The 27,416-nt window shown below is 42.1% G+C and overlaps 2 protein-coding genes across 4 annotated transcripts in view; one reads left to right on the top strand and one right to left on the bottom strand.

Annotated features, from left to right (window-relative positions):
• The window catches only part of LOC309694714 (uncharacterized protein), a gene marked incomplete at its 3' end in the record, with an annotated part of 515,021 nt that overhangs the window by 236,229 nt on the left and 251,376 nt on the right, over window positions 1-27,416 (top strand). The window lies entirely within an intron of this gene.
• Window positions 1-27,416, bottom strand: part of fam110b (family with sequence similarity 110 member B) — a 72,228-nt gene that overhangs the window by 38,765 nt on the left and 6,047 nt on the right. The window contains exon 2 of one of the 3 annotated variants that reach the window (XM_082514034.1): window positions 19,421-19,619. The exons of the other annotated variants lie outside the window; for them this stretch is intronic. The gene's annotated coding sequence lies outside the window, so the exon portion shown is untranslated. The remainder of the gene's footprint in view (window positions 1-19,420; window positions 19,620-27,416) is intronic. 3 annotated transcript variants of the gene reach the window in all.

The following is a 27,416-nucleotide window of genomic DNA, read 5'->3' as shown; positions in this document are numbered from 1 at the left end:
GTTGATACACAGGCTGGAGGAACAGGGGATTAAACCGCTGAACTTTTGATACGCATACTATCCACCCAAAGATACCAAGGCTGCTTCAAAGCGATAGATATACACAGAGAAATAAGCTTATAGTTAGGGCTGCATTAGCTGACCATGAACTTCAACAGGTCTAAGCCTGCTGGGGGCTTCCCATGATGCTGTTTCTTTGTGTTTATACACCGCTCTGCATTTAATCATTGGTTATTATTAATATCTGGCTCTCTTCAACAGCTTTGTCCCGTCCCCCTCCCCTTACCCCTAACTGCTCACGGCAGATAATTGTCCCTCCCTTGGTTTTGCTGGAGGTTTCTTCCTGTTAAAAGGGAGTTTTTCCTTCCCACAGTCGTCAAGTGCTTGCTCATAGGGGGTCATCTGGTTGGGGTTTTCTCTTTATTATGGAGTTTTTGCCTTACAATATAAAGTGAATAAAACTTATAACAATATTAAGCCCACACCAACCCCATTTTTTTGTTTTTTTTTTAAAGACTTATAACACAACAGCAGCAGTAATGATGCTGTGAATGATGTGAACGTCTTAACAATTTATATCATGATTAATTCATCAGCTCTTGGACTTTAAATTCTCCACAACATGCCACAGAGTCTGTTTTCCCCAAAGATGTTTTTCCTCATCTAAGTTACTGAAGCTGACCAAAAGGAAAACAGAGTACTGTAAAATTAGTTAGCAAACTACCAACAAATCTGTTAAAATTCTCAAATCCAAGTTGTGTTTTGAGTCAGCTGCTTGCCCACCCCCCACCCCCAGCCTTATATTTAGCAGCTCCCTCTTGTCCAGTAGGGGGGCCTTAGAGCCCACCCCCACACAGAGGTCATCTGGTGGAAACGCTCCTGAAGATTTAACTGTATGTTGAGAACATAGAATTTGAAAGAGGATCGGGGTCTGTCACATGTGAAGAAGAATGCTGTGGGCTCCTGCTCTGTGGCAGCCTGTCCACCTCAGTGCCTGCTGAGTGTGTGGGAGGAAAAGGAAAAGAGGCTCAAATTAGCAAAGCACACAGTGATGTGAGCTGATGGGGGAAAGTGGACCAGGACACACAACAGAAAGGAGAGAAAACAGAGGTAAGCCAACTCCAATTCCAAAAAGGTTTGAATGCTGTTTGCTGTAAATCTGATTTACAAATCTTTCAATCTATTCAACATAGGAAACATATCAAACGTTTAAACTGAGAAAACAAATAATTTCAAGAAAAATATGTAATATTTGAATTTGATGGCAGCAGCACATCTCAGACAGTTGGGGCAGGGTCATGCTTCCCACTCTGTAGCATCTCCTCTTCTTTAACATCACTCCACAAACTTGTGGGAACCGAGGAGAGCAGCTGCTGGACTTTTGGGACAGAGGAATGTTGTCCCATTCGTGTCTGATAGAGGATTATAGCTGCTCAGCAGTCCTGTGTCTTTGTCATATTTTTCACTTTATGATGCTCCAAATGTTCTCAGGTGGTTAAAGGCCTGCACTGCAGACAGGCCAGCTCAGCAAGGTGCTTTCTGAAACACATCTATCTGGGTGGGAGTATATGCTGCTCTAAAACTGCCAACTCCAGAGGCACTAACGCACCCCCACACCACCAAAGATACAGGTGTTCTTGAAGTGAGTGCTGATGGCAAGCTGGATGGTCCTTCTCCTCTTTAGTCTAGAGGACGTAGTGTCCATGGTTCGATCCATTTTGGTCTGGAGGTCCGGCTTTGGTCCAGAGATGATGGCTTCTGTGTTCACAGACAGTGATTTCTGTCTGTTCCTGAGCCCATGTACTGATTTAATCACAGAATCACATCTGTGTTTAATGCAATACTGCCTGAGGACTTGAAGACCATTCGGGATCTAATGCTGATTTTCAGCCTTGCCCCTCATGCACAGAGATTTCTCCTGAACGTATGACTTTGGAGGATGAGATATTCACACTATTTGCATTCCACTGAAATTGTTCCACAGTTTTGGAGCTCTACTAATACAAAATAACATTTTGCTGCCCCATCCCAACTTTTTTGGCACGTGTTGCTGCTAAATTCCAAACATCCTGTTTACAATTATATATTTTCTCAGCGAAGATTTGATAAAACAAAATAAAGATTTATGAGATTTGCAAATCATTGGATTCTGTTTGTGTTTACATTAACCAGAAACCCAACTTTGCCCAGACTGGAGCCTAAACATAACATGTCTCACTATATGCTCCACTGTGGATGACCCACTCTGTCACCTCCCCGTTTCTCTGTCTCTGTTCCAGTTGCACTTCCAGTTCTCTCTAATCCTATTACGGCTCTTCCAAGCAGAGCGTGAGTATGTGTGTGTTAGCATTCTTACATTTTCATATAACTAAGATCTCTGTCGAGGCAACGTGCAGCAACATCGTCTTTTAATAATAGAGAGAGAGGCTGGAAGGAGAATGTATAGGCTACACTACACGAAAAACAAATCGGAATAATTTATTTCTTCTGGAAATGTGACCACAGTACAAAAATTGTTTAAACGTCATACTGAAACTTCAGACTATTTAGATACTCATTCCCACAACAAGGGCCCAAACTAGGGGCACTGGAAGGGTTGAGGTCAGGCAGCACAAATCCAGCTGTTGTAGTTTCGCCTCTGAACGCCACCACAATGGATCGGAAATCAAATAAACAATACGAGCAGCCTAATTCAAGGGGTTTTACAAAAATGTTAGGTTCATCTTTTAGGTCTTTCAGTGATTTTCTCCACTTGTTAGAGGCTGACAACCAGAGATGTGTAATCTGATTACTTTTTTCAAGTAACGAGTAAAGTAAGGGATTACTATTGCAAAAACGGTAATTAGATTACCGTTACTTTCCCGTAGCAACGCTGCGTTACTGCGTTACTAAAACCGTGATTTTTTTGTGAGAATGTCTCACGACAGTGACGTAAGCGAGTGCGACGTTGGTGACAACAGCTGTGTGCAGATCAACAATGGATCATATATCGAGTGCGGGAGAGAGTATGAGCGTGCAGCGTTTAAAGCGTGGAAGTACTGACCTTTGAGTTTGATTCCATAAAAAGTGACAAAAACATTAGTGTCCGCTGTGCGTGGGAAGAAAACTTCTTTTTACACCGAACCCCCCCCCCAAACAAGCTCCGAGTGCACAACGACGTAATGGGAAACTCACAGAGAAACTCGCGGATTCTTCCACTGACCGCTGCGGCACACCTGCACCAGGGTAAACCTCCGCCTACCCCGCTCCTGCTTTACAGGTGAAAATAGAGCAACAGGACCGCTGAGTCTTTGATTTTATTTATTTTCTGCTGTGTTTTACTTGCATCTATTTGAAAGACTGAGTGTAAACACAAAAAATATTTTATTTTATGTGCTGGAATGTGCAGAAAATAGGTTTAAATGTTAAACTAATTTATTCCAGTCAGAGAATGTTGCATATAATTAAATGTTTGCTTGATGCATAAAGTTAAAAGATTAAAACCAATAAAACAAGTTTTAAAAAGAGACTTTTCCATTTGATTACGTTTTGTATGATGGATTATGTAGAAAAAGTAGAATTGGGCTGAAAGATCTATCGCTTTATCACCTATTCAGATTGTAAATCGTGTTTTTAAAAAGTAACTAAGTAACTAAGTAATCAATTACTTTAGAAAATAAGTAATCAGTAAAGTAACGGGATTACTTTTTTGGAGAAGTAATCAGTAATTAGTTACTGATTACTTTTTTCAAGTAACTTGACCAACACTGCTGACAACTATGTGGACAAACTAGGACCATTTCAAATATAAGGATTGTTTTCCATACTTAGGTGAAAATTGACTGCCTGAAGTCTTGAACCCATGGACATCACCAAATGCTGCTTTCCTTGCGATGTTCTGTCACACTTTTACTGCAGCCATCTTCAGTTGCTGCCCATTTGCGGGTCCTCGTCTTTAGTTTTGTCCTCAGTAGCTGAAGCTGCTCTGTTGGGTTGCTTTTGTAGCATATTTGGGGTCAGTATCCATCTGTTCTGAGAAGCCCTGGAAAGCATCAGTCTGAACCCGAGCAAAGAGTAAAACCCTGTACAAATCACAATTCATGCTTCTGCTTCTATCAGCATTCACATCATGAATCAACACTATGCTGAGTTCCACTGGCAACACTACAACATTACCTCCACTATGTTTGACAGATATTTGGATCATGGACCGTTCCTCTCCTTCTCTGTGCTTTTGTCTTTCCAACATTAGTACAAGTTCATCTTGGATTAATTTGTCCAAAGACTGTTTTTCACCTCTCAGAACTGTGAAGGTTTTACATGATTCCTATGAAGTCTACACACCAGACGTTTTCAGCTTGTTTCACCTAAACTTTGTATTTCCATTCATTCCTGCCTTCTCGAGAGGCTTCTTATCATGGTTAGATATTGTGAAGTTGGTTGTCTTAACCAAGGAAATGAATCTGTGATTGTACACCTCAGTTTCTGCAGTGCTCTTTCAGGCCTTGTGTTGTAGCTGAACAGTTCATCCATTCTTTTGTAAAATCTAACAGATTTTTTGCTCTCTCTCTCTCACACACACAGTTTTTGTTTCAGACCAATGAGTGCTTTGCTCATTTGCACCAATATCTCTTTAACTTCAGATAATAACAAAGGGCACAGGACATGCTTGCCACTCAACTGTCCAAGTCCCATTGAGGCTCCAAATATGGGGGACCGTGAAAAAAATGGCTGCAATTTATAAACAGTTAAGCCAAATCTTTTGTTGAACATCTCAAATTAAAGCTGTAAGTCTGCACTTTAAAATCCACTGTGGTGGTGGACAGAGGCAACGTGACAAAAACTGTGTTGCTGACCAACAAATTGTGGAACTAACTGTATAGTAAGACTAATATTCTGCAACATTTAATTTGCAGACTTACCATAAGTCTGCTAAATTCCACACATTTGATGACTTGGCGAATTATGAAGCACACAATTACTGTACACATTGTTGCCCGAGTCAGGCAAAAACTGGCATCATCTCTTTGAGCAAACTACAATTTTCAGGCAAATTTAACAAGGTTCATGAAGAAACCTGCAGAAAGTAAGCAAAAAGAGTGGCAATAGAAGGCTGAAGAAGCCCTGGGTCAGATAAGGGAGACAAGATAAGCTGTGTGCTGGAGCTAATGGGTTTACCAAAGACACAGATCACATCTTACAAGCAGACTTACCCTACTGCTTTAATCACAGCACTTCTACAGAACAGCTTTTTCTTCACCACCTCAACTTATTGGACTCGTGTCAACGGAAATTACTGTTCAGAGATTAAGTGGCTCAGTAAACAACTTGGAAACTGCTATAAAAAGATTCCTTCTTCTTTGTTCTTTCTTTCAGGATATTTCTAGGAGGAGACTGAAGAGTAGCAGACTATAGCATCTATTATTCAGAAGGTTGCTGGTTCAATCTCTGGCTGTTCCAGTGTTAGAGATTTTCTACATTATACATTATAACCAAATCTCTATAATACAATATAATCAAGTGTGCCTTATATTCTAACCAAGTATGCCTTATATTTTCTTGTGTTCATATATTTTCACATAACCAAGCCTATTGTTGAAGAATCACCTAACCAAGTCTATTGTTAAAGGAAAACATGATGCATTCCTTACCTCAGTGTCTGAGATGTTTGACAAGCATGATATACTTCTGTATTCTTATCCCAGTGTGTGAAAGATCAGATAAGCTGATTTAATGTTTAACCTCTTCCCTGACAGTTAAAAGAGGAAGTACTATGTAACCCATTTTTGCCTTATAAATAAAGCAAGCAGCCTGTGCTCGTTGTGTGTGTCTTCTCAGAGGCATTCACCCGTGCGCACGTTTTCTAATTACACTCTGAGTCGGTCTGCAGTTGTCTCATTTCTCTTACTTGTGTTTGAACAAATGTCTACCCTTGACATCCAGTCTGCATGCTAAAGTATTCTTGGGCAAGACACTGAACCCTGAGTTGGTCCTGATGCATTCATAAGAGTTCAGAGCTCAGCACGGTTCTCCGCTGGCAGACTATAGGGGGCCATGGACAGCCCATCTATGAGAAGAGGGTATCTGTTGCCATTTGTAGGCAGTGTCCAAATGTGGTTCAACCGATCTATGGGACACTGTTGCTTGTGCTGCTGCTGGTCCATCAGCAGCTGTAGAGAACAGTGAGGTTTTAACAAACAAAGAGATAAAGTGAAACTGAGTGTTAAAAACACTTAAAGTACCCACAGCACCCACAGTGTGTACTTTTTATGCTGCCTTTTTTTAAAAACTTGGATATTTTTTAAAATCTCATTTCTTCCTCATTATGACGCTCAGTTTGAACTTCAGCATCATGACCATGTTTGACCATGTCTACAAATTTACATTGCTGCCATGTGATTGGCTGATTAGATATGTGTGTTAATGAGCAGTTAAACAGGCTGGTGAGTGTATACTGGACGTGAAACAAAAGAATCAACTGAAAAGATGGCACATTAAACCAAATGTCTGAATATAACTTGAGTGGGAGCAGGTTATGTTCAACATAAGTTTCTAATCCCGTAATCTCATTTTGTAGCACTTCTTTCTTCTTTAAACTTGTTCTACACACCTGTAAAGTTTTATCACTGTATCTTGCAGGTTATGTCACTATTGTGTTGCACTATTCACCCACAGTCGCCACAACGTTCACAAGAACGTGTTTTGCCACACTTCCAAACATATATGCACACTTTACAGAAAGGGTCAGAGCAGACTACCTACTGAGGAGACTGAGATCTTTTGGAGTGTAAGGGATGCTGCTGAAGACCTTTTCTGACTCTGTGGTAGCGTCAGCCATCTTCTGTGGTGTTGTGTGTTGGAACAGCAGCATATCTACAGCTGAGAGGAAGTGGCTGGATAAGCTAATCAAGAAGGCCAGCTCTGTCCTAGGATGCCCCCTCGTTTTTCCATTGTCTGTAAAAAGTCTCGGTTTTTTAAGCACAAATATACAGCACATTTTGTACATTCTTTTTAAAAACAATTACCCTACTCCGTTGCACATTTCTTTGAATCCAAGTATGCTATTTTTAATAACAGTAAAGTATTTTTTTTTCTTATGTTTTAAATTTCACTTAAGAGACCATACAGTCTCTTATTCCTTATTTTTGCTCCATGCTGGTCACTCTTCTACTGGAACACTTGAATTTCCCCAGTGAGGGACGATAAAGGATATTTCTATTTCTATTCTATTCTGTACATACAGACTGACTGGGATCAGAGACATTAGAGTGCTGAGAGCCAAGTCAAAGCAGCACGTGTTAATCCAGGCAGGGTTTGTGCCACAAATAAACTGACAGCCTTGTGAAAAACTTGTGGTTTTGATGGCCTCAATCCAGCTGCTACACATATACATTGAAACGGACACAGAGAAACCCTAGGGTCTGTAATTTGGACACAAAAAAATCCCTTAATCTGCAATAAGTACCAGTCCACTTTACGAGTAAAAATGCAGCCCTACTGCAAACTAAACATAAGACAAGCAAACAAGATTCCTCTAAAAAAGATAAATAGTAATAATCTGCATATCTTCCTCTGCAATTTAGACATTAGCTGGAACAAAACAATCCTCACAATATTCACCAGTGTTAGCACTAGTTTAAGTTTATTAGATAAAGGTATGAGGTAGATAAAGGGTAAACAGTACATTTCAAATCTCCTGCACACATGTGCTAAGATGCAGGCAGTTAGACAGGCCTCTAACTGAGAACACAGATGAACTCTCCAGCCTCAGTTCCCTCACAGTACTGCAGACACTGCTGAAAAAAGCTGTTATGTAATGTTATTAACTCACCAAATGAATGGCACTAACACACCGTGATGAACACATGCATGTCAGATTTCAGGAGTCAGTGTGGGGATGCTCCACCTCCACTATGCCGAGGAATTCTCCCTGCAATGGTCACTATATAAGCATAGAGGCCAATGCAAGGTTCAATAACTTGTACGCTGACTGCTGAATGAGAATATTTTAAAAAAATTAAAAATTCCCCACTTGCCCATGCGGGCGGTCTACTCTTCAAGCTCTGGTCCTCTACCAGAGGCCTGGGAGCTTGAGGGTCCTGCGCAGTATCTTAGCTGTTCCCAGGACTGCGCTCTTCTGGACAGAGATCTCCGATTGTTGTTCCTGGAATCTGCTGGAGCCACTCGACTAGTTTGGGAGTCACCGCACCAAGTACTCCGATTACCACTGGGATCGCTGTTACACCTCTGTCCACATTTTTTCGAGTTCTTCTCTGAGCCCTTTATTTCTCGTGTTCCTTCTTCCTGATGTTGCTGTCATTGGGAACCGCTACATCGATCACTACGGCTGTCTTCTTCTGTTTGTCTACCACCACTATATCCGGTTGGTTAGCCACCACCATTTTGTCCATCTGTAACTGGAAGTCCCACAGGACCTTAGCTCGGACATTCTCCATCACCCTTGGGGGCATCTCCCATTTTGACCTCAGGACTTCTTGTTCTTACCGTTCAGCTGACTCCTCAGGACTTGCCTGACCCTCTGCAGGTACTTGGTGGTTGCAGCTTTTCTAGCGGCCTCTTCATCGTTCCCATTTGCCTGCGGGATCCCCAGGTACTTGTAACTGTCCTCTATGTCTGCAATGTTGCCTTCTGGTAGTTCGATCCCCTCAGTTCTGACTACCTTCCATCTCTTTATTATCATCCGACTACACTTCTCCAGTCCGAAAGACATTCCAATGTCATTGCTGTATAGCCTGGTAGTGTGGATCAGTGAATCGATGTCTCGTTCACTCTTGGCATACAGCTTGATGTCATCCATGTACAGGAGGTGTCTGACAACTGCTCCGTTCCGTAGTCGGTATCCGTAGCCAGTCTTGTCAATGATCTCACTGAGGGGGTTCAGGCCTATGCAGAACAGCAGTGGGGACAGAGCATCTCCTTGGTAGATCCTGCACGTGATAATGACTGGTGCTATGGGCTTGGAGTTGGCCTCTAGTGTTGTCCGCCACATCCCCATTAAGTTCCTGATGAAGGCTCTTAGGGTCCTGTTGATCTTATATAGTTCTAGGCATTCCAGGATCCAGGTGTGGGGCATTGAGTCATAGGCCTTCTTGCAATCAATCCAGGCAGTGCACAGGCTGGTCAGCCTAGTCTTGCAGTCTAGGCTGACTGCTTGGTCTATCAGTAGCTGGTGTTTTGCGCCTCTGGTATTCTTGCCCATCCCTTTCTGTGCCGTACTCATGTATTGACCCATGTGCCTGTTCATCTTAGCAGCTATGATGCCTGACAGGAGCTTCCACGTGGTGCTGAGGCAGGTTATTGGTCGGTAGTTGGAGGGGACCGGTCCCTTCTGGGGGGTCCTTGAGGATCAGGACCATCCGGCCTTTGGTTAGCCATTCTGGGTGTCTCTCGTCAACCAGCATGGTTACTGGACCCTGTTCAGGGAGGTTGCTGTGGTCTGCTCTTAGATCCACTAGCCACTGAGCATTGCCATTATGAGTTGCGTCCTTCTCCTATATGCTCTTCCAATATTGCGCCGTCTCCTGCCTTGGTGGTGCCGATTTCATATTGTTCCTCTGCCACTGAGAGTACACCTTGGCTGGTATACACACACACACACGCACATATATACATGTATATGTAGACCCAGTTTCGGTGTCTGGTTGCTGGGTTGGGGTTAACATTCATTCAGCTTTCACTTTGGGTTCTTGGGCGATATGTAAAAAGTTTCCAACTGACAGTCCAATAACCGATGATAGGCGATATATTCATGCAGACTTTTTGATGGGCAGAGCAATGTAATCATGTATGGACTGATTTGCGCGTTTCAAATTTGTACGTTTTGTTTGGAGGGAATATTTCACCTTCTTATCTTGCTTGTTTCAGTATTAACATAGATACTTTTTGGATTACTCATTTATTTATTTGAGATGCACCAAATCGCACAAAAGACTTAACTTTACGTCAGAGATTCTTTTTATGTTCGCTGGCAGAGACATTTTTAACTTACTTTGTGTTTAATTTTGTATTTGTTGTTTGGTCGAGTGTGTAAAACACATAAACACTGGAACGGCCTGTAAACACAGTTATAGTGGAAAAAAGAAGCCATTTCTTCTTTGTTTCCCTCCCCACCATTGTGTTTTGGGTTTTTTTGTAATAATATGTTTTCTGAACTCCTTTCTTTCTTTCTGTTATGAGTCTGAGTAAATGGTAAATGGCCTGTATTTGTATAGTGCTTTACTAGTCCCTAAGGACCCCAAAGCGCTTTACATATCCAGTCATCCACCCATTCACTCACACATTCACACACTGGTGATGGCAGCTACATTGTAGCCACAGCCACCAGTAGGCAACGGGTGAAGTGTCTTGCCCAAGGACACAACAACCGAAACTGTCAAAGCCGGGGCTCGAACCGGCAACCTTCCAATTACAAGGCGACCTCCCAACTCTTGAGCCACGATCGCCCCACCCGAGTAAATGAATTGCTGCATTTGTTCGCAGCTGGAAGAGGATGCTGTTAAAACAGCGCTATTATTTTTACGGTTGACTGCTTCTCTTAGCTTCAACCAACATTTTTAGCAAACTTACTCATGGGCAAATAAATAAATCACTCTTGTAAAAGCGATCAGCGGAAGGCTCAGCCTATCTTCAATATATTCGTCCAGTCGCCCAACCTTAAATTGAACTACTCGTTCTTGTAGAGAACCAGTTCTCGATTCCCATCCCTAGGAGTGGTACTTGTTGTTGCCCTGAACCAGGGAATACTTGCAGCATCCATTCATGAATTGCAGTCTGAACTGAAGCACAGACTGATGACAGTGCTTGCCATGTTTTCCAAGGATGGCAAAGCAGAAAGATTTAACATCTCTAATCTGATTGGAGTAGACATGTAAAAGCCCCTCCCCCACTTCATCTGCCTGATGCTCACACATCCCTGGATTCATTTTCACCCAGACGCCCTGATGTGACCCATCAGATTCTAATCTTAAATTACCTGAAAGAGTCCAGCAAGTACAAGAAGGAAGCTGAGTTAATGTATTCTTCAACTGCAAGTGTGTGTGTGAGACAAAGAGAGAGTGAGGCTGTGTGTGGATCCTACTTCCTAGGTAAAATCAGCTCACACATTTGACAGGTAGTGCGCCTCATGCACATACATAGTCTCTGCAACATGGAGAGCATGTGACAGATGGCTCATGGAGGATTTATTTCCATGGATACACACAAAAATAACTGCAAAGTAAAACGCTGTCTCTAATATTATTACACTGTGACTAAAGGACAAGGTGAAACCATTAAAATAAAGATATAAAAAAACATCATAAACGATAAAAGAAAATCATAAAAAGAAAGAAATGAAAGTCTACAATCGCTGTGTTTTTTTTGTTTGTTTTTTAAATTCTGTTATCCAAATCCCTTCAGAAAGTATTATTCCCAATCGTTGTTTTTTTGTTTTGTTTACACACTGAGGTGGACAACAGCACAACGACAACACCTTTACAACCAAATATGGGTGTAGGGCACAATCAGCCAAGGTTTCGGGTGAGCTCATTGTGAAACCTAGCCCCACCCCACCATGTGATTTTCTGAGGTCAGATGCCCCAGGATGTGAGTGGGCGTTAACCCATTGTGACGACCTACACCCATTTTCACACCTTGGCTCATGTGATTAGGTAGAGGATCATTAGGGGGTCCATTGTCCCTCTCAGTGGGTTGCTCCTACACGGCTTAAATCTGGGACTCTCCAACATGTGACCCTAGAACTGAAGAAGCTTCTCGGATGAGAGGTGAAACGTCTTCAAGCAACTCAAAGAAGTCCAGACGCTTTTCTTTCCAAGCTCCTTAGACTACAATGACCTGGATGACTGAGAACCTTCACAGACATACTTCATCTAAACCTGCAGCATGCATAAAGTCATTAATCAACCACTTTGCCAAGTTGACAGAGGCTGCAGATCAGATCAACAGTTAAGACTCCACATCGCGAATGGACAAGCAACTGATTATGTTACTTTGTCATTTGTTTGTCATAAAAAAGTAATAAAATAGTTACAGAGACTGGGTCCTGTGTGTGTGTGTGTGTGTGTGTGTGTGTGTGTGTGTGTGTGTGTGTACATATTTAGACATCTTTGTGAGGACAGAAAATTGACATGCTACTATACTTGTCGGGACTAACAGTCAGTAATGGGGACGAAATGCCGTCCCCACAAGTTTGAAGGCATGTTTGAGGCTCAAAATGTGGTTTTAGTGTCAGGATTACAGTTAGGTTATATATAAATGTCTCACTGTGACGCTAAATGCTAAGCCATCAGGTGTTTTAAAAATTAATCGGCTATGTACCACAGGCCTTCAAGCTGGCTGTAGTTAAACCTTTACTCAAAAAGCATCTCTAGACCCAGCAGTCTTAGCTAATTATAGGCCAATCTCCAACCTTCCTTTATATCAAACATCCTTGAAAGAGTAGTTGTCAAACAGCTAACAGATCATCTGCAGAGGTTTATTTGAAGAGTTTCAGTCAGGTTTCAGAGCTCATCACAGCACAGAAACAGCTTTAGTGAAGGTTACAAATGATCTTCTTATGGCCTCTGACAGTGGACTCATCTCTGTGCTTGTCCTGCTAAAAAGCTGGTGGCCTAAAAACATGCAAAAAAGCCTTATTTTTCCTCTGTACAAATGCTGAATATAAACTTCAGTTCCATTGGATACTGCCTTTACACTGCTATGTTCGTCTTGCTTTCATTTCTAGAAAATAAACGTGCAGATGCTTAAATGTCTTCTTTATCTTATCCGGTCTGTAAGTCAGTGACGTCAGACTTACAGACGAGATTCTGGGTCCAAAGTCAAACGAATACTGTGGGTTTACTGAGAGTTAAAAACTGTCTAAATTCTTTCATCTTTAATAAAAGGATCAGTGTTGCTGCTTTACTATGGAACGCCAGGACTGCCATAATGAATTAATTAAATACACCATTAAATAATTAATTAAATGTGGCAATAATTAAATACAAATGGGAAATAATTAATTAAATAAATATTTTTGACACATTTAATTAATTATTGACACAAATGGCAACTGTTCAGAGACGTGGTTACAAAGAGGATTTCAAACTCCAGGCTGTCAGTCACACAGTAGAAGTTGGGAACAGAGCAGCTGTGAAATCTGTCTTTCATATTATGCTCAGCGTCTTTTAGTTTACATTTTGACTGCACAATTGTGAGCTTTTTGTTATGCACAAAAACAACATTGTTTTATTTTAAAATTAAATATCGCGATAGAATATGGGTAAAACGCGCATGCGCAGTGCCTTTGTTTTCATACGCACATGGCGGAAAAGGCACGGCGGTGACGGAGAATGACAAGGGCGAAAGCGGATCGTTAAATGAAACGGATGAACCAGAACTGGTTTGTAAAAATGCTGCAACTTCAGTGGTGTGGAACTGGTTTGGCTTTCGTCCGTCAGATACACAACAAAACACTATTTTTGGTAGAGCATGCTAGCGGGCCGTCGTTATTACCGTGTTGTTTGATTTTAAGTGTGCCATATTTTCCAATCCTTTGATTTTTCTGAAAATCGGCAGTGCCCCTTATAATCCCGTGTGCCTTATATATTAATCCTGGTTTTGTTTACCGACCTCGAAACGATTTTATGTGGCGCTCGAAAATCTGTCAAATGTTTAGTACGACTTTGCTAAGCTACGAACCCGCACCACTTGATGGCTTGTCGGAGCATTACGGCTATCGTAGGCTTCAACATAATGTTACCGTATTGCGTGTGTATAACCTCTTTTTCAGTGTTGTGGATATTATACATGGTTATGCTGAGGATATGTTGGCCAATTTCCACTGGAAATGCCTTTTGGTTAAACTGTCAGCAAAGAATTTACATTTGCATTGTTAAAGTTTATATAACTGTAATGCACATAAAAAAAACAGCTGCTTGTTTAAGAGAAAATACATTGATGGGTTTTTTTGCACTAATAAAGTTGAGGAGTTGTAAAGTATTTTTTCTAGTGTCAATTATATCGTCAGTTATATCGTTATCGCAAATTTTCAAATCTATATCGTGATAAATATTTTGGGTCATATCGCCCTGCTCTACTACTAACAACTGCGCTGCCAAAAATGTGTCAGTGCAAAGAAAAAGAAGAGACCATGATTAGCTCTTCATTCACTGTCAGACACCTTAATAATGTTCAGTTCAAACTGCAGAACACACACAATGCAGACAGACGCCGAGCTGTAACAGAGGAGAGGCTCAAAGTAGCACACTCTGCTTTTTATTGTTTAATCTGAGAGTCACTGGAAATCGTAAAAACTAGTCCCTAAGGACCCCAAAGCGCTTTACACAACCAGTCATCCACCCATTCACACACTGGTGATGGCAGCTACATTGTAGCCCCAGCCACCCTGGGGCGCACTGACAGAGGCGAGGCCCTCTGACCACCACCAGTAGGCAACGGGTGAAGTCTCTCGCCCAAGGACACAACGACCGCCCCAAATGTAAAAATACTGGACACTGGTGATCATTTACATGGGTGAGTACAAATTCAGAGTCGGTGCTGTTTCACAGTTACTCTGCACAGCTCTCTGTATGTCACCACTGATAGCAGAGCTGGTTGTACAGTAAACTTTATTGGAAATGTCCCTTAGCACAGCAATGCACGCTCCAGTGTTGGGTAGTGTCACATCCTGAGTAAGCCCTGCCTTCACTGCGGTCGCTGCAGTTTGCTTCATTTACCTCCATCATTTGAATGTGCTCCTTCTAAAGGGGTCAAGTCATTGCTGCAGTAGGTTTAGCCTGATTGTCTGAACTGATTCTAAAGAAGAAGAAGCAGCAGCACTGTCTTTGGAAAAAAGAAAACACTTTTCAATAACTGCTAATACATGACGTCTGTAACTTCACAGATACCTGGGAACCCATCATCTCATGCATTTGATTAAATCCCTGTCAGCTGTTCCTGGTAACTGCAATCTAAAGCTCCAGCTAGAGCAGAGAAACAGCCTGACTAAATCATTCACAGCAGAATTCATAAAGGCTACAGACAGAAGCTGTGCACTATGAGCAAGGACACCTGTGGCTCTCAGGTAAAACTTCCTCAATCTACATCTCAGTCGAAGCTGGAAGCACTAAACTCTAGGCTTGTTTCTACAACAAAGCAAAGACTGTGCAACTGACTGCCCAGACAAATTTAAAAGGTTATTGCATCACTTAAGTGTGCACAGGATGAAGAGGGAGCGCAAGGTGAGAGCTCTGCAGTGTTACCAAAGCAAAGGCCAGGTTTTATAAAGGGCTCTTCCATCTTTCTTCTTGCTTCTTTGATGCTGGCTCAATGTAGCAGTGATCTGAATGAAGAGTGGAAGTTACACTACTTGTTAACTGCTGAGCACACAGTGAGAAAACTAACTTAATACTGGTGCAGGACTGTTAATGACAGCACTGTAAAAAACAGCTTCAGTCATGTTGATGTTGACTTTTAAAGCGGAAAAAGCATCGCCTTCACGCAAACACACTTCACACATGTTTTTGCTTTTTTAGGCAGACTTTAGCTCATTGAGAAGAAAAACTAGACTCTGTAAGAAAGCAAGAATTTGATTCAATAACCGCTGGTCAAATTCAACATTGTTCACTTCTGACTCAGACCTCCTGGTTGGGGATAAACAGAGGAGTTAGTGGCTTCCCTGTGGCCATGTTTTCTGCTGCTTGGCCTCCCTCAAGGTTTCCCGTTCACACGGAAGGGCAGAAGGTTTTCCTCGAATAGTTGTCCAGTGGTTTCACTGCTACCTTAAGCCCTCTGTGTATGAAGCTGCTTGTCTCTTATAGCTGTTTTAGGATAGTTGCTCTCCCTTTAACTGGTTTTCTATGTACATACACATGGAAAGTTGGGAAGGTGCAGATGGAAAACGTCTGCCTTTTCTATTGGTTATAGTGGTCCTGACTAAAATACCCAGCAACAGATGACATGAAGATGTACTTCAGCTGCACCACAGTGTTCACTCAAGCCTGATCAGAAATGGACTCAGTGGAAGTGTGGCTTCTTAAAGTGGACATGAAACACTAGATGTATAAAGGCCATTGCTGCTGCTGATTACTGCCACACCTGTTCTCGATCAAGAATAAGGTGATCCAAGAAAATTCAGGAACAAATGAGAAACAACCCTCAGGTCTGAGTCTGAAAAGGCTAAAGCTGTGTAACTTCAGCCAAACACAGTACGAGCCATTTATCCACAAATGGCGAAAACATGGAACTTATATTGTCTTTGTCTAACGTTTACATTTGCTTGATACTCTGAAACACTGAAGTGTGACAAACATACAAAAAACAGGAATTCAGGAAGCTTGCAAACACGTTTTCACACCACTGTAATTTCCTCTGGTGTTAATAACGTACACGACTGAAGAGCTGGCAGTCCTTACAGGAACAGCATCATTTACAAAGGTGAGACACGTGTCCTTCACATTCAGACATTTTGGAAGTAAAGTGTTTCACATTTCATGTAAAGATACTTTGAACCTTCAAAACACGAACAGTTCTGTGATGCGCACTCGTGCTGGTTATTGCTGACCCCTGCAGTTTTCACACTTTGGTTACTAAGAGCAGAAAAGTGCTGGAGATTAAAGAGCCTGAGATTTTCACAGATTAAACTTTGTCTAATCTGAATGACAAAAACTCAATCTTCAACATCCTGACCTGGAGTTAGCAGCAACTTTCTTTAGCCTCACTGAACTACAGCTTAGCAATGCATGAACCAGTCTCCCACCTGCAGCTTGTGGACAGTGACCTTCCAAGTACAAGCACTGACTACTGCTGCCAGAATCAGTCCATGGCAGCAGAGTCCATCTGACTGCAAGATGAGAGCCTGTCCAGCAGTGACGGGGCTTAAATATTTGGCCTATAAGGAAACTGATGGTGCCGTTTTCTCAGAAGGATGAAAAAATGAAATCATAAAGCATACCTGGGGTTCCTGCCCAGTGATGTCTGTGTGGGAAACACTGCACTATGAACTGTACTATTCAGTCTGAAAATACAGAGACATTGTTTTTGGTCTGTATCTTATATACTAAACTGTATTCTGTGTACAGTTTCACACAAAACTCTATGTGATCAAGACTTATTTGCTGCCCTAAATGACTATAAGATGCAGGAATGATGCCCAGAGAGCAGACGGTGAGCTGCTGCTCTGTGACAAGCTTAATGAATGTAAACTTACCCATAATGTAAAAAGCACTGTTGTACTGTTGGCTGTGATTTTTAAGCTGAGCACATGTACTAGACCAGCGGTCTCCAACCTTTTTTGCGCTACGGACCGACTTTTTTTTCATGGACCGGCCTTTAATGTGTCACGGATAAATACAAAAAAATAAAACTAGTACCGGTACCAAAAAACAGAAGATTTATTCATAACACAGTGAAAAGACCCAGGAAAACCGAGTTAACCATAAAAACGATAACAAAATAACGCTGAAAACCGATAAAAACCCTGAAAACCAGACATTTCACACCTGAGCCTCAACTCTCGCGGCCCGGTACCAAACGACTCACGGACCGGTACCGGTCCGAGGCCCGGGGGTTGGGGACCGCTGTTCTAGAGTATATATTGTAACAGTAGTGATTTCATTTCTGTTCAAACCTCTTCAGCCCTTCCTCATTTCTTTATATTTCACTAGGTAAATGTGTAACAGTGATTTACTGAATCGATTCCATGATGTAAATATTTGTTCTGTAAAAATTGTGTGTTTCTGTTTGTATAAGTGCTTTTCTTCTGTTGCTGTTACAACCAAATTTCCCCTTGTGGGACAATTAAAGGATTATTCTGTTCTATATACGCTGCATAACAGAGTTTGTACAATGTTAACAAGCTTGAAAGCTAACACTTGGTATTACTACTAATAACACCATGACTGATGTTCCACTGAGTTTCTTGTGTTTGATTTTGTTTTTAAATCCATGAATGCTTTTACCGCAGTGGCAGCGTGTTTGGGATCATTGGGGTCACAGGCTGAAAAATGAAGCTGTAACAAATCAGTTTTCAGACGGTAGCTAAAATCTGATGGTACTTTGCAGTTTTCGTAATTCCATGAATTTTAACACTACTGGGTTAAATACAACCCTAAACCATGGCAGAACCTCCAACGTGTTTGCCACTCACTTTCCTGACCTCCTCCATACTTACTGATGATGAAGCACACATTGTAAATTTGGATTCAACACTAAAACTGGTCAATGGACTGGTTCTTATATAGCACTTTTCTACCCCGTTGAACTGGACTGATACTGACAGCGACTTGTTGCCACAGCAGCCTTTTCTCCCCGTTTCCTTTCAGTAAAGTGGACACGAAGCACTAAATGTATAAAGGCTCATTTACACCATGCTCCCAAACGCTGACATAGATGTAACACTGGCTGTTTGGCTGAATTTAAGAACAAGTGCTTAAAGTTTAGGGCCATCTACTGTCAGTATGATCCCTGGGTTACATTGATTACACTGGTCCGGCTTTTTGGTCTGGTGATTCAAACGGACTCTGCTCCACACTGTTGTCATTTAGAGAGTCCTTCACGACATTACAGCTAACAGGTGGAATTTCCCGTGTAACTGCAGCTAGCCAAAGAACCACCTACTGCTAAAGACAGCGTGAAAGTGGACAGTGTTTCTTATGGTTAAAGGGTGGAACAAGCACAAAATGGTCAGGCATAAACAACAGCCTACAAGTAAGTGAAAAGGTGTGTGTGTGTGTGTGTGTGTGTGTGTGTGAGAGAGGGGGGGGGGGAGAGAGAGAGGGGGGGGGGGGGGGAGAGAGAGAGGGGGGGGGGGGGGGGGGAGAGAGAGAAGTGAGTGTGCGCACACCAAAAGACAATATTTTCCTCCCTCAAAGCTAGCATGAGCATCATATACTGCAGATATATCTACAGCCACTGTGGCATGGAGGAGGAAGACAAACGTCCCCAAAGCATTCAGAGGTGTCCCTATCTGTGACACCATGTGTCACGAGCTGTTTACAACACCAACTACACCTGCATGCGCGCGCGTCCCCGCGTTGCTACTGCTGCTGCTGGTGGTGGGGGTGGTGCAGTGCAATGCAATGCAATGCGACCCCCCCCCCCCGTCACAGCAGCACAGCCATGGATGTTACACCTCGGAATGCCTGTGTGCTCCTGCGCTGGAAGCTAGCTCTGCACCACCACCCCTAACCTCACACGAAATCACATCAGCACCTCTCATAGGGCTTCGTCAGAACAACGGATAAGTGCTACGTTATATGATTTGTCCTCAGCGCCTGACTGGATCGCATTATCCCGAACAATAGCCTTAGTTACGACAAGACTGCTAATGAAGAAAAAAAGACAGGTCCTGCGTTTCATCAGAAGTGTCAGTGCCGTTTCAGCCATTGCAGCTATGAAATGCAGACAGGTTAACATCACAACTAAGCTAGTTAGTTGTCCTTACCTGGATATCCAGCTCCAGAAAACAAAGGATGATGCTGCGGTTTCTCTCCGTTAGGTCAGAGCGTCTCTTCGGCCTGACAGCATCCTGTTTCCAGTCAGCAGCACCGCTGTGAGGCTGCGCGGCAGCACGAAGGCCGCTTCCGGTCACAACTTCAAGCATTATGGTCGACTTTGACCCTCGTTAACGTTTATATAGTTGTCTATTTATAAAGGACAAAGAAGATATTCATTATACCCTAACAGATTTTAGTGAACCTCTGATAACTTGTTTATGTTGGCGTACTGGCATTTTATAAAGTCCAATCATAAGATGCATCATAAGATGCATCCAATCGTAAAAACAACAGTTAAAATGAACTACAATGAATGTAAAAGCATAAAAAAATCAAAAAGACTAGTCGTAATAAATATTGTAGCATAATATAATTGAGTGATGAGTGAATGAATTAATATACAGATACCTTTGATGTACTGTAGCTGGGCCTACTTTTACTTTTATTTTGAAAGGAAAAACCCTTGTTTTCCGCTTAGTGATCCACTACTGCGGCTACCTTGACGGGGGCTCAGCCCCTGCAATAAAGTAGATAGATGCGGCTGAACGGGAAAGCAGCCTTGGACTGTCTGCTTCTTTACTTAATTTTAAATCCACTCTTAGCATAGACAGTCTTTTATCTCGATTTTCTACGTGGTGTCCTTCACTTTCCCCCCGTGACTCTTTGTATTTATGTTAGACGTTGGCATATCTAGTTCTTTGTTGGTGAGTTCTCCCCTGTGGAATGAATGGAGCGGTCCAGTCATTAAAGGGCCAGTGCGAATCTTATTTTTGACAGCTGGGTGGCCCACATGCATGTGCTAACAGCTAGAATAAGAAGCGGGTTTAGCATTTCTTGCAGCAGCACCCCAAAACTGGCTGAACAATTTCATTGTAAACTGTCCCATTAAACACATGAACACTGATTTAAGTTTTGATCAGGAATGGAGTGTTGCAAGGTTTTTTATTAGAGCCTGCCGATAGAGGAATTTTCAGGCAACCTTGGTATCCTGGGTGGGTAACATGAAGCCAGAACAGCATCTGGTTTTGATACTGAAAACAAAATGTAATTGAAAGATAAAAAAAAAAAACGTGAACTGAAAAAGCAAACACTGACACTGAATTTTTACATTTACAGTGTTTTTCCTTTTATGCTTGCAATTTCTTTTTTGCTTTTTTCTGTTTCAATCCATTGTCACTGCTTTACATAACAGCAGTTAATGCATGCAATAATGTATTCAATAATCGTGCTGTCTGTCCAGACAGCACAAGTGTACTTCACAGAATAGGTGCACAAGTGAAAGTCCATTACACTAGAGATGTACCGATCTGATATTAAGTATCGGTCTGATATTGACCTAAATTACTGGATCAGATATCGGAGAGAAATAAAAAAATGTAATCCGATCCATTAAATATCAAAAAAGCACCTCACAAAACTTGTGACATGGCGTAACTCGGCTCATGACCGTAGCGCGGCGGAGCAGTATGCGTCACGTGATAGAGCGGCTGTGGCATGAGACCTGTTGTCTGGTTGAGCATTTGGAGGCTCGCTACCAAACTGGCATTTCATCTACCAGAAAGTGATCCCAGAGAGAAGTAAAGCAAGTGTGTAAGTTGTAACGTGTGGTGGAGATGAAGCCAGCCGCGGAGGTGTGCAGGTGGATAGCGAATGAGCAACAGCTTCTGACTTTCCAAAAAGTACTCATTTATTTACAATATCAAAAATAAGTGCTACCTCTACCACACATTACTGAAGAGCACACTAGTCCACGTACACACGGGAGCATCCATTACAGGAGGAGTGCGAAGAAGAACAAAAAAGGGGGTGACACCAGTCGTGAGACAGGAGGCGCCGCCATGTGGTGATACACTGCATTACGATAGCAACTGTTACAAAGTTCATCTCTGAATGTTTGTAAAGCATTCCAGCGTTAAGTTTAACAACCGATATATGGAGCGACTGCCTCTCTCTCTCCCCCTCTCCTGCTGCTCCTCCTGCAGATGATGTGTGCCTACAAGCATGGAAAGACCGGCTCTTCGAAAACGGCATGCACCTGAACATCAAGAAGACTGAGTACCTTGAATGCGGCCCCCAGATCAACAGTACCATCACTATCGACGGCGAGCCGCTGACTAAAGTTGCCCAATTCAAGTACCTCGGGTCCCTTGTCACCTCGGACTGCAAAACTCTACCAGACGCCAGACTCCGTGTCAACACATTGTGGAGGAAGTGGCATCAGGTGAGTGGAGTCTTATGTGACAAGAGAATGCCAATCTATCTTAAGGCAAAAGTCTATAAGTCAATTGTGCGCCCAGTGGCACTCTACGGGTCAGAGTGCTGGCCAGCGACGACCAAACACGAACAAGCTCTTCACACCATGGAGGTGAAGATGCTGAGGTGGCCTCTGGGTCTCACACGACTTGACCGAGCGAGGAACGAAGATGTCAGGAAACAATGGGGAGTGACACCGATCACAGACAAGATGCGAGAGGCGAGACTCCGATGGTACGGCCATGTTGTCCGTAGCGATAAAAATTCCATCGCAAAGACACCCCAGCAATTAGATCTGGATGGAAACAGGCCACAAGGAAGACCAAAAAAACTCTGGATGGACCGAATCAAGGATGATATGAAGGCTGTGAATGTTACACCAGAAGACGCCCTTGATAGGAAGAAGTGGAGGAAGGCATGCAAGATAGCGGACCCTGCGTCGCGGGATATTAACTGCTAGGAAGAAGAAGAAGAAGATTAAGTCTAATATACCCTAGTAAGCTATAGAACTTTTTCCTTTGGGAAGGTACCATCTGTGCAGTCTGCAGTTCTGTTGAAGAAAGATGTTGACTATATTTAATTATTCTTGAAAAATAATGGATTTCTTTGCATTTTTTTTTCACACTGCATCAAATTAAAGTTGATTACGTCGATTAAGCATCATGAGGTGGAGGGTGGTTCCCTATTTATTTTTTTTTTTTTGCTGGGAGCTTGCAACCCTATTAATTAGGTTGCTTACTGTCAATGGAAAATTGTATTTAGTAGTCAGTATAATCTTTTAGTGATATAAGTTTGCATATGGTAGAATACTGCATGTAGTTATTTGTATTAGAAAATATTCAACCATGTATACTTAGAGGCATATAATTAATTGTGTGTGATCTCTAACAGGCTGCAGGCTTGGGGTGCATCCCAGGAATGCACCCCCACGTCTGGGAGCATGAGAGCTCATACCTTGTTTTATTGTTTTACGGCAGGATTTACATATAGATGAACTGCTGGACTTCCTCACCATGTTATCTAGGGTGGGGGAGACTACCCCCTTTCCTGACCAAGGATGTACCTTTTGTGCTCTCATGACCCTTTGATCAGCAGGACACACACACACACACACACACACACACACACACACACACACACACACACACACACCTACTGAAGTATAAATAAAGATTGGGGCAGTTTCTTAGTGCGAGTCTCAGTCTGGAGGCTGCCCTTGCTAGCAAGAAGTTCTGTGTGTTTCTCTTCTCTGAGTCTTTACTGAAGAAGTGTTTTAGAATATTTTCCCTAACACTTACTCTTTAAAATACCAGAATAGGGAGGATGGAGTAGGTTTAACCCTTTAAAGCCGGTCGGAGCGGCACGCTCTGTTTTGCATAACTATTTTTAAATCCCAGTAGCACTGCAACCACGTAAGCTAGCGCGATAATTTTTTTTGCATATGAAACCGGAGGAGTTGTACTTACATCTTATGCCATCAGGAATACACGTCAGCGCGAACTTTCGCATGTCCACCATTACCTGCCCGAAACCGGAAGTGACATTTTCGCGAAAATGTAGTTTTTTACCATCAGGGCTTCATGAGCCTATACTGGTGTTTTTATAAGTTATCTTTGACTTTATGACTTTCTGTGTCGTTTCTGGGATGCTTAGGACTCATATTGCATTGCTGGATATAGTTTATTTTGATGCATATGCTGCTTTTTTGCAAATTTGCATTAGTGATGCGCAAATCATGAACGAATCGTTCAATACTCGAGAATCACTTTACTGACTCATGAATCATGATTCACAAACCCAACTGACTCACTGACTCATCCCTGTTGCTGTTAGCAGCAATGTATCTAGCTTATAATTAAAATTGTGGAGAAAAACACAACATCCAGTATCTTAACAAAAAAAATTCTGCTCTGAACTGGAAGAAAAAACCCTGAGTAGAAGCTCACATCAAGACAATAGCTCCTCGGTTCACAGTAGCATCCCTCTGCTAACATGCTAACAGCACATTTGAGCTACTCACCCCCTCCCTCCTGTGCTGAATCATAGAGCAAACTAATCACTCACTCACTCACTCACTCTCTCACTCACTCACCCCCTCCCTCCTGGCTCACAGCTTCTTCTTCTTGGTTGGCAGCCAATGTTAAGGCGCATTACCGCCCCCTGGCTCACAGCTCAGTGGACATTTAGATGAGAAAATATATACACTCAACAAAAATATAAACGCAACACCTTTGTTACTGCTCCCATTTCCCATGGGATGGACGTAGAGACCTAAAATTCATTCCAGATACACAATATAACCATCCCTCCCAAACAGTGGTCACAAATCAGTCCAAATGTGTGGTAGTGGGCACATCTGCTATATTGAGATAATCCATCCCACCTCACAGGTGTGCCACATCAGGATGCTGATCTGACATCATGAGTAGTGCACAGGTGTACCTCAGACTGCCCACAACAAAAGGCCACCCTGGAATGTGCAGTTTTGTCTCACAGCAAAATGCCACAGATGCCACAAGCAATGAGGGAGCGTGCAATTGGCATGCTGACAGCAGGAATGTCAACCAGATCTGTCGCCCGTGCATTGAATGTTCATTTCTCAACCATAAGCCGTCTCCACAGGCGTTTCAGAGAATATGGCAGCACATCCAACCGGCCTCACAACCGCAGACCTCGTGTAACCACACCAGCCCAGGACCTCCACATCCAGCAGGTTCACCTCCAAGATCGTCTGAGACCAGCCACCCAGACAGCTGCTGGAACAATTGGTTTGCAAAACCAAACAATTTCTGCACAAACTGTCAGAAACCGTCTCAGGGAGGCTCAACTGCATGCCCGTCGTCCTCATCGGGGTCTTGACCTGACTCCAGCTCGTCGCCGTAACAGACTTGTGTGGGCAAATGCTCACATTCGATGGCGTCTGGCACGTTGGAGAGGTGTGCGCTTCACGGATGAATCATGGTTCACATTGTTCAGGGCAGATGGCAGCTGAGAATGTCCCAGTTCTTGCATGGCCAGCATACTCACCGGACATGTCACCCATTGAGCATGTTCGGGATGTGCTTGACCGGCGTATACGACAGCGTGCACCAGTTCCCACGAATATCCAACAACCTCGCACAGCCAGTGAAGTGGAGTGGACCAACATTCCACAGGCCACAATTGATAATCTGATGGACTCCATGCGACGATGTGTTGCACTGCATGAGGCAAATGGTGGTCACACCAGATACTGACCGGTTCTGGGTCCCCAGACCCCCAATAGCGCAAAAAACTGCACATTCCAGGGTGGGCTTTTGTTGTGGGCAGTCTGAGGTACACCTGTGCACTACTCATGATGTCAGATCAGCATCCTGATGTGGCACACCTGTGAGGTGGGATGGATTATCTCAATATAGCAGATGTGCCCACTACCACACATTTGGACTGATTTGTGACCAATGTTTGGGAGGGATGGTTATATTGTGTATCTGGAATGAATTTTAGGTCTCTACGTCCATCCCATGGGGAATGGGAGCAGTAACAAAGGTGTTGCGTTTATATTTTTGTTGAGTGTATTTAACACATTTAAGGAAAATACTAATAAAATAAAAATAAACAAAATAAATGTTTATTAAGCAATTTTGATAGGAAATTGCTTAATTTTAGAAATGTTTTTGCTCTTTTTTGCTCTATAAAATAGTTGTTTTTCTTTTAGAATCATTCACCTTAGCAGTAGGATTTACATGAAAAGAGAAACAAATTAAGTTCGAGTGAAAATGTACATTTTTTGCACTCTCTGGTCCACTGACTCAGTGAATCAAATGACTCAAAAAAACAGATTCACTTTGGTGAGTGACTCATTAAAAATCGATTCAGTAAAAAGAATCAAATTTACCATCACTAATTTGTATTATAATGTTTATTTTCGTTTTTTCCTGCAGTATATAAAAGTTGGTGTATTTCAAAACTAAAACTATGAAGACACTCAAAATAAATTTCCTGTGGAAACTATTTTGTGCAACTGTTTTGTATTTACAGTTTTGAGGGATAAGCCTCTTAAATTTCTCTAACTAGAAATATATGTTAAAAAAACAAAAACGATTTTCAATTTTTTTGTAGTTTATTGCACTTTTTTGCAATTTATGTAATTACTATGCACTTAATGCATACATATTATTAAAATTTGGGCTATAATGGTTGTATTGATGTATATCAACTTGAAATGCTCCCAGAAATGGCACCACAGTGTCATGGTCCCCGTGCCTGCTCGGCTGGCCCTGTGTGGCTACATGTTATGTTTTGTCTTTTCTCTCTCTCCTCTCTCTCTGCTCGCTGCCTGGGCGGAGCTCATTGTGAGCTCCCGGCCTCCACCACCTGTAGGCAATCACCTGTGGCTCCTCACCTTGTTTGCTCCCGCTACTTAAGGCAGTGACTGAGAGCACCTCGCCGCTGGACTATTGAGTAACGCTCGTCAGTGCTACTTTAGCCTCAGCCAGTTTTGAGCTCTGTCCGTGAAAGTTCCGTGCTAACTCTTGTTCTCTGTATGCAGATTTCTCGTGCTTGGTTTGGTGACTCTGGACGCTTTTCCCGACCCCTCTCCGCACCCCTGGGAACCCTGGCCCCCCTCTCCTTCACCTGTATATAGTGCACCTGGAGTGTGTAAATAAACCTGTTTTTCTGAGATTTCAGTCTGCGCCGAGTCCTCCCTGCTCCTCCGTGACACACAGCATGTAAAAATATAATATAAGCTCTGACGGACTTGGTTCTATGGTAGGTCTTAAAGGGTTAAGTTTATTAGATTGATCAGTGTTGCTGAACTATGAAATATTTTGGCTGCAGTGTATTTTTTGCATACAGGTATAACAGAATAGCTTTAGTGTTTGTTTGTTTTTTTTTAAAGTTGAACTTATACAAAATGCAGCAAGATATTAAAAAAACAGTCTTAATTAAAAAACACACTATATCGGATTCATATCGGTATCGGCCGATATCCAAATTTATGATATCGGTATTGGACATAAAAAAGTGGTATCGTGCCATCTTTACATTACACTAAACATTATTTTGGTGTATTGCATTCAACTGTGTCATAAAATGTAAATAGAACCCAAGTGAATGTAATAATGTCATAATACTTTTATAACCGTTTTATAAAATTTAATGCTGGAAAATTGTATGTTAAAAACAAAACAAGGAAATTACTGCCATGCGATATTTTCTTAAAAGAATGACTAGCAGAGAAAATGCTTGTCACATACATGCACGTAAAGATGAACAAACAAATATTTTTTGAATTAAAGTAAATATACCTGGTGAAACATTTATTTTTACACTTTAGCATCATGCTTACATTTTACAACATTTAGCTGCTACTTGATAATAAATGTTTATAAGTCTGCTTTATGCTACATTTCTGAAAGGAAAACAATATAAACATGCTGAGAGAGGTGCTATTTTAGTAAGACATCCTTATAAATACAAAATTCATTAACATATGTAACTATTGATTTTTGTATTATTTTTATGGCATACAGGTGGAAAAGATTCTGACTGTAAACAGCTTTTACAGGTTGGATATTCTTTGACATAGATATTAGGTTTCTATGTCCCAATGAGCCATTTGCACTAACCAGCGACAGGTTAACTGTAACATGTTTGCAATACAGATCCCAAGTTTCTACCGAGACTGAATTTAAAATATAGCAGACT

The sequence above is a fragment of the Aulonocara stuartgranti genome (genome assembly GCF_965226115.1).
Source record: "Aulonocara stuartgranti genome assembly, chromosome: 18".
NCBI classification, from domain to species: domain Eukaryota; kingdom Metazoa; phylum Chordata; class Actinopteri; order Cichliformes; family Cichlidae; genus Aulonocara; species Aulonocara stuartgranti.
Note: the sequence above shows the minus strand (reverse complement) of the source record. Positions and strands in the feature narration are given on the sequence as shown.